Below are 9254 nucleotides of genomic sequence, written 5' to 3'. Positions count from 1 at the left end.
TACATAATGCATAAATTATCAAGATGTCTATGGGACAGCTATTGCAGTTAGGGCCTTTTGGTTCTAAACCCTTGCTTAGTGGATACTCATCATACTTACAGGGATGAAGGTAAACCAGTAGCGTAGCCAGCGGGAGGGATGGAGAAGTGGAAAAATGGGGACGAGAAGAAGCCTGGGAGAAAAGAAAGAAAGAAGGAGAGGGAGAGGAAGGGAGGGAAAAATAGATAGGGACGATACTGGCGTTTGCCCCCGGACTGACAATGCTGGCTACGGGCCTGAGGTACCCCCCCCCCCCCTTGTTGTGCCCCTGACACTATGGATCAGCTACTGAACAATTTGGTCTACAATTATTCTACATCCTGCATCCGCTAATCCTAACATGCGCTAGTCATAAATGTCACTATAGTCCAAGATAAAAAAGGGTCGCTAGTCCTAATGGCTGCAGATTTTCCATTGCTAAGGTCTTGTAAACCTTATTTATTTTTGGACTTGTGAACCATTTCCTATTTTTTCGGCCTAGCGATCCGTATTTTTGGACTAGGGAACCTTGGCTATACATTGGTTCCCCTCAAGTTCAGTAGTGACGTAGGTGCATATTTTGTTGGGCGCAGTATTGAATTGTGTGCGTATAGTTAATTGTGTAGCAAAAAAGGTGGTTCGTGTGGCGCAGCCATGAAAAGACATTGATATCACTGCTGAATTTGAGGCAAACCAAAGAAAAGTGCCTAGAACATGTCCAATAATTCCATGCTACTTTTTACAGCCTGTAAGGAACTATGCATTACGATTACATCACATGTCAGTGTCACTTGTTGAGGTCCTTATTGTTTTGATAATTGGAGCAAACATTTACTAGTACACCATGCATGTGTTAGTTTAGGAAAGTTTTCAATGCATGCGAGTGATAGCCCTACTAGTATAGGGCCTTTTGACTGTGGTGGTCCAAAACCATGCTATATCGGAAAACCTGGCTATATCCAGAAACTGCTAAACCCAGACTGCTAATTCCCCCTTTCGGGTGGAGCGGTTAGTGGGTTTTAGCGGTTCTCGGATATTGTAGGGCTAGCGAGTGATGCGCCAGATAACAGATGCCAGCTGTTGACTTCCAAACCATGATCCTCTTTGTCTTTCAAGAATTGCGCCATAAAACCAGTATCCTCAGTAGTACTGCTGCACCTGGAAATTGAAATAAAATAAAATAATAGCCAATGATTAATTATTACACATTATTATCAGGATTATGGTATCTAGGCTGTTTGTTTGCCTTAAAGCCTTAATGTACAATCTTTTTAAATTTTTAGATTTTTCTTCCAAAATGATAAATTATTGTAGCAGAGTCATGATTTGCTATTTCAATAGGTGTGAGGTCAAAGGTCATAAAGTAGTCACTTGCAATCATTTTGAAAAAAAAACAAAAATGTTTACGAACTGTGAGAGCGGGGACACATTTAAAGCACTAATCTGTAATTTACTAAGTCTACTTGTCGTGCATAGTTTCATGGGCGTATCCATCTTTCTTAGTAAGGAGGGCAAAATAAAACTTCGGGGGCACACGAAAAAACTTACAGTTGCATCATACAATACATAGAGATTGTATGTCTTTCAGGGATGTATCGTTCGAGTCCGGACTCGAGTCCACTTTTTGTCGGACTCGGACTCGGCTCGGACTCGGACATAAAAAGACTCGAAGCCGAGTCCGGTCCGAGTCCATGCAATTAAATCCATGTTAAATGTGAACTGATTATAACTAAAAATGTCAAAATAGATCTAAAATTTGATTTAAAATTTGTTGACTTCACGTTATTTGCCCTTTTTCCTAAAATTGGGTGCTGTCAAATAAGTCATCTGTCATGTATCCTACATATCCACCATATTAATTAAGTTAATATCTGTGAATTAGCATAGTCATACTTGTTAGCATTGATAATAATTATTCATAATTTTTTTAATAAATACTGTATAAAATATCTAAAACTTCTTTCATGGAACTTTCTAATTCATGAAACTCAGTGAAAAAAGAGAAAAAGTGCACACTGGACCATGCAGTATGCATGGCAGCTCATCCTAGTGTATAGTAACTTTGTGCTCCTTACATGCATGTACATGTATGGGTATGGTTATTACATAGGTATTTTACATACTGTTGGTCGCTCGCGATAGATTTGGCTGTTCCATCTTGCGCCCTCAGACACATCGTTGTACTCAATGGGGGAAATCACAAAACATGTCATATGATAAATATACCTCTTTGTGAAATAATTTAAAAAGTTTGATTTATTATCGGGGGAATACGCTCCCAATAAATTACAAAAGGAAAATTAATGCACATTGATGTGTTCTATGCGGAGAAAATTGACTGGAAATCAAAGGCCCTGTACAATCCAGTAGGGATGTCGTAAGGGTGTCCCCTTTGCCAGATGTGAGAAATGGGTAAGTGCACTAAATGGAACAACCCTGACCGAGAGAATACATGTATGTGTAGTTTGTATGTGTTCACTATTCACTGCACATTTGTTCAGTTTTAAAAAGATATTTGAAATTAATATCACAGGTACAAAGCATACCACATACTTGAACTTTTGTTTGGTAACAGCATAATCCCCCACTGCCTGACTGAAGTCAGACTAAAAGTGGGGGATATGGACCCCACCCTAACTGATTTGTATACATGTGTAGTTATTCCAGGCCTGCTTTAATGAATGTGGTAAAAAGTAAAGCTGTTTGCATACTGGTATCAAAATGGCAAACTGGGAAAACATTTCAACACATTAATTTTCTTCTTGATATTTCTGAAGGGTGAATTTCTATTATTATGATTATTATTATCATTTATTTTATTATTTTATTATTTATATTGTTATCATTATAATATTTTTCTATAATTTATCTTACCCCCATTGAATACATTGCTCTCCATGTACATTTAAATGCTGCACACAGCCTGGTGCCCCTTCCCTATTCCCTGTGGCCTGTGTACATCTGTGAGTTACATGTCACTAATGTGACACACACATGCCAACATCTCCACATTTACTGCTCTCTGATACATGTAGTTTCTAGAGAACTTTTAATACCTGTGACCCCCATCATTTAAAATGTAAATGACCCCAACCCAGTGTTCTTAATTAACCGGTTAATTATAAACGGCGGTTAATTAACGTTAATTAACCGGTAAGATTGGTTAATTATGGCTGGAAGATATATAAATCCGAGCTCGGAATTCAATATGCCATCATACTGAAGAACACTGCGCAAGCATTTAACATGAGCAGATGAAGTTTTCTTGTCCACCTTTAGCTTTAAAACATTCCATTTTAAAATTTTAAAATTAAAAAATTATTTTCATATATAAACTTATAATGTCAATTCAACCTGTTTAAAAAATTTTACACTCATTGACACAGATGCACAATGATACCGCAAGTCTGTGACTATACAATTAGAATTTTATCAACTTTGTCTTTTTAGTTATTGATTGAAGCAATCCTGGGCAAAACTGGTATAATCTGCTCACTCTGCTGTGGATTTTTGGGTACTTGTACAACAGGTGGTGGGCATTCTGCCTGGTTGAAGGTATACAGGGATGTGCCACGGTTTTGGGGTACCTTTTCAGCAATTTTGGGGAAAAGCGCCAACATTTGCACATTTTTGGTCATATCAATTTGTAGGCACTCTTTAGCAATGTCATATCATTGAATTTACAACCGTATGATGACAAAACAGACAAAAATAGTAACTTTTTGCACAAGATTTGAAATTTAAAGAGAATTGGCAATTACTCATTAAAATGAGGCTAGTAGGCCTATATACATGTATGGACAATATAGTGTGCTCTTCATTTAAAATGGCATAAAAATTGAAAAATATTATAAGGAACACATGAGGTTTTGACTTCAAGGATAGGTAGTTTTCAACATATTACCAGTAATTACCACATTCACCTGCTACAATGTATAACATTGAATTGCATTATAAATCTGTTGACCTACTGTAATGGGGAAAAGTGTATAGGGAGTAAAAGTGTTAGCTTTCGTATGATATACATTGTAAAACAAATTCTGATTAGAAGTAGGTACATGTATAGAGGAAGTCAGCATCCAAACGTCTGCGGGGCACATCCCCGTACAAATTTTTTCAAAGAACCCCCCTCCACAGATTTTTACATATAGACCATGATATAGTCTGCACATATGGTCTATGATGTGGTGCATGACACTCTAGACTAGAGAGCAAGAAGAAGAATACTATTTTAATATTTCCAGTGAACACTGAAGTGATATTAAAGTGTTAAAACTTAAAAAACGTCAGAATAATTCAAGATTCATAATTAACCTATTTTACCACCGGTTAAATATGATGCTGTGGTTAATTAACCGGTTAATTAACCGGTTAATTAACCGGTAAGATTGAGGTTAATTAACCGACTAAGAACACTGCCCCAACCCCCACTTTTTAGGCCCCTACTTCACTGATAGAAACATACATGTTAGATATAAAGTTCAGTGCCCCACCCCAGGCATGGACTCTGACCGAGTCCGGACTAGGGTCATATTTTTGTTTGACTCGGACTTTGCTCGGACTCGGCTCGGCTCGGACTCGGACGAGCTGGACTCGAGTACAAGTCTAAAGTCTTTGAGCTTCTAAAAAGGCTTTATTGGGACGTAGCACGCAAAAATTTGTTATTTTACACTATTTTCGGTCATGATCAGGCTGAATAAGGTATTGGCATTTTGTGTGGTGTGCTGCACCCATTTGGCTACAACTTTGTAAATGAAATTACTTACATCCTCCTCACTAAGGAAAGCCGTGCTGTTCGGTTGCAGGTGCTTTGCTTCAGCGCATGTTAGTCTAGATTTTTGGAAGATATGCCTTGCAGAATGGACCTTTTCCTGCTAGATCCTGTGCCAGTTTCTGGAAAGACAAAACAATATGACATTGTAATTAAAGCCATATATTGTAACATTTGCTAAGGAGAAAGCCCTGAATATTTTTCAAAATTCTGTTTTTACAATTTCAATGTACATGTACTTTGTAAACATAGTACATAGGCCTACTCAGCAAAAATCAAAACTTTATGTTTAATGCTCACTTGCTGTGGGTTGGGATTGAGACTGAAGATGAAGTGAAAATGTGACACAATCTGGTCCATCAGGGCCAAAGGAGGCATTTTGAAAATTAATTTACTGTAATCATTACATTATACATACAATAGGCTATCATTACTGAAATAAACAAAACAAAGGTCTAGCATGCTTGGTTCTAAAGTTTTTTGATGTCTATTTTCTTATGTATTTTCTTATTTTTTACTCCATATTTTTACCTATCTCAGTTTCAAATTTACCGCCTTTGGTCCACATGGACCAGATCATGTCACAAATCATGTTTTCCTATACTATTCTCTCGGTCGGGGCCACGTCACATCCATTTATCACATGCATTGGAGTGAAAACAACTTATCGCATATTTGTATTTGCAGATCGAGAGTCGAACCTGGCACAATAGTGTGATAGCTTGTGATACACTCCGACGCTGTCTCCGAGTTCAGTGAATGCGAATTAGGGGTTCATTCATATATTTTCATGACTAAACGATTGTTTATGCCCGAGGGCTTTAGCCCGAGGGCATAAACAACGTTTAGTCATGAAAATATATGAATGAACCCCGTTCATACATACGCAACATTCTGCTTGCTGTTATTTCCTCCAAAACTAAAAAATACCATCATTTTAAACTAAAACTACCAGTTCCTTATCATTTTTAACAGTTTCTCCAACGCTAATTGTAAGAAAACGTTTTCTTGCTTAGTCCATCGTGCTTCACTCGCGCTTTGCGTAAATAGCTCGCGAACATAGACGCGTAATATCCTACTCGCGAGCGTCCATCAGTTCTCGCGCGCAACTCGCGCGGCTTGTTTATGACCGGAACGCCGGGCATAAACGTTGTTTATGCCCGCCTATCGACCAATCACGCATGCTGTTTATAGCGAGTACGTATGAATGTTGTTTCAGTCCAGTGCTAAAATAAATTGTCAGCCGGTTCATGCCCGGATGTCCGATCGACAGAATAACAAATCCTCACTGCCAGTTAAAATTAATGTTGTGTCGTTTAGTTTTACTTTTGCATAAAAAAATAATGGTTATAAAAGAAACTCACCTTGCAGAGTCGTGTACGTACAGACAACACACCCAACTCAGCCTGGAGGACGGTGTACACACGGAAAACACTGCACGGTATTGCAATGATCAATGCACAGTCATGTGTGATGCACGGGTGAATGGGACAAATCTCGTCATGTTTTCGTGGTGTATTCGATGTCCGTGGACATAATTGTCCTCAATCCATCATGTCATTTGCTTCTCTAAATATTAAGTGAATTGAATACTTATATTACTATTGCAAACTAATCCAAGCACGCCGTTAAAATGAGGCAAATAATTCGATTTTCGCAACTGGACACTACTGTCATGACTGTCGCAAACACAGCTGATCGAGGTCAGAGGTGAAATCTGTCGTGCAATGGGATAGAGCGGGTTTTTGCGTTGGGAAGAACGCGCCACCTCATTGGTCAAACAAATCGCTCGCGATGTAGTATAAATCATGCGTATGTCGTCAATTATCATGACTTTATGTCGTCAAGTATCATGACAACACGTCATACAACTCGCAATTATCATGACAATTATCATGACAACACGTCATACAACTCGCAATTATATCGTCAAGTATCGTGACAACTCGACAACTCGAAATTATCATGTCAATTATCGTGACAACACGAAATTATCATGACTTTATGTCGTCAATTATCATGACAACTCGTCATACAACTCGCAATTATATCGTCAAGTATCGTGACAACTCGACAACTCGAAATTATCATGTCAATTATCGTGACAACACGAAATTATCATGACTTTATGTCGTCAATTATCATGACAACTCGTCATACAACTCGCAATTATATCGTCAAGTATCGTGACAACTCGACAACTCGAAATTATCATGTCAATTATCGTGACAACACGAAATTATCATGACTTTATGTCGTCAATTATCATGACAACTCGTCATACAACTCGCAATTATATCGTCAAGTATCGTGACAACTCGACAACTCGAAATTATCATGTCAATTATCGTGACAACACGAAATTATCATGACTTTATGTCGTCAATTATCATGACAACTCGTCATACAACTCGCAATTATATCGTCAAGTATCGTGACAACTCGACAACTCGAAATTATCATGTCAATTATCGTGACAACACAAAATTATCATGACTTTATGTCGTCAATTATCATGACAACTCGTCATACAACTCGCAATTATATCATCAAGTATCGTGACAACTCGACAACTCGAAATTATCATGTCAATTATCGTGACAACTCGCAATTATGTCGTCAATTATGTCATCATTTATCGTGACAACTCGCAATTATGTCGTCAATTATGTCGTCATTTATCGTGACAACTCGCAATTATGTCGTCAATTATGTCGTCATTTATCGTGACAACTCGACAACTCGAAATTATCATGTCAATTATCGTGACAACTCGCAATTATGTCATCAATTATGTCATCATTTATCGTGACAACTCGCAATTATGTCGTCAATTATGTCGTCATTTATCGTGACAACTCGACAACTCGAAATTATCATGTCAATTATCGTGACAACTCGCAATTATGTCGTCAATTATGTCATCATTTATCGTGACAACTCGCAATTATGTCGTCAATTATGTCGTCATTTATCGTGACAACTCGACAACTCGAAATTATCATGTCAATTATCGTGACAACTCGCAATTATGTCGTCAATTATGTCGTCATTTATCGTGACAACTCGACAACTCGAAATTATCACGTCAATTATCGTGACAACTCGCAATTATGTCGTCAATTATGTCGTCATTTATCGTGACAACTCGACAACTCGAAATTATCATGTCAATTATCGTGACAACTCGCAATTATGTCGTCAATTATGTCATCATTTATCGTGACAACTCGCAATTATGTCGTCAATTATGTCGTCATTTATCGTGACAACTCGACAACTCGAAATTATCATGTCAATTATCGTGACAACTCGCAATTATGTCGTCAATTATGTCGTCATTTATCGTGACAACTCGACAACTCGAAATTATCATGTCAATTATCGTGACAACTCGCAATTATGTCGTCAATTATGTCATCATTTATCGTGACAACTCGCAATTATGTCGTCAATTATGTCGTCATTTATCGTGACAACTCGACAACTCGAAATTATCATGTCAATTATCGTGACAACTCGCAATTATGTCGTCAATTATGTCGTCATTTATCGTGACAACTCGACAACTCGAAATTATCATGTCAATTATCGTGACAACTCGCAATTATGTCGTCAATTATGTCATCATTTATCGTGACAACTCGCAATTATGTCGTCAATTATGTCGTCATTTATCGTGACAACTCGACAACTCGAAATTATCACGTCAATTATCGTGACAACTCGCAATTATGTCGTCAATTATGTCATCATTTATCGTGACAACTCGCAATTATGTCGTCAATTATGTCGTCATTTATCGTGACAACTCGACAACTCGAAATTATCACGTCAATTATCGTGACAACTCGCAATTATGTCGTCAATTATGTCATCATTTATCGTGACAACTCGCAATTATGTCGTCAATTATGTCGTCATTTATCGTGACAACTCGACAACTCGAAATTATCATGTCAATTATCGTGACAACTCGCAATTATGTCGTCAATTATGTCATCATTTATCGTGACAACTCGCAATTATGTCGTCAAATATGTCGTCATTTATCGTGACAACTCGACAACTCGAAATTATCATGTCAATTATCGTGACAACTCGCAATTATGTCGTCAATTATGTCATCATTTATCGTGACAACTCGCAATTATGTCGTCAATTATGTCGTCATTTATCGTGACAACTCGACAACTCGAAATTATCACGTCAATTATCGTGACAACTCGCAATTATGTCGTCAATTATGTCATCATTTATCGTGACAACTCGCAATTATGTCGTCAATTATGTCGTCATTTATCGTGACAACTCGACAACTCGAAATTATCACGTCGATTATCGTGACAACTCGCAATTATGTCGTCAATTTATGTCATCATTTATCGTGACAACTCGCAATTATGTCGTCAATTATGTCGTCATTTATCGTGACAACTCGACAACTCGAAATTATCATGTCAAT

The 9254-nt window shown here is 37.7% G+C and overlaps 1 long non-coding RNA gene across 1 annotated transcript; it reads right to left on the bottom strand.

Annotated features, from left to right (window-relative positions):
* Positions 1 to 989: 989 nt before the first annotated feature.
* Positions 990 to 6509, bottom strand: LOC140169732 (uncharacterized). Its single transcript, XR_011861389.1, has 3 exons — positions 6154 to 6509; positions 4785 to 4911; positions 990 to 1176 (listed from the first exon to the last, which is right to left on the bottom strand). It is a non-coding gene; the product is annotated as an uncharacterized lncRNA (long non-coding RNA).
* Positions 6510 to 9254: the final 2745 nt, after the last annotated feature.

The sequence above is a fragment of the Amphiura filiformis genome, chromosome 14 (assembly GCF_039555335.1).
Source record: "Amphiura filiformis chromosome 14, Afil_fr2py, whole genome shotgun sequence".
Taxonomy (NCBI): domain Eukaryota; kingdom Metazoa; phylum Echinodermata; class Ophiuroidea; order Amphilepidida; family Amphiuridae; genus Amphiura; species Amphiura filiformis.
This window is presented reverse-complemented; position numbering and strand designations above follow the sequence as displayed.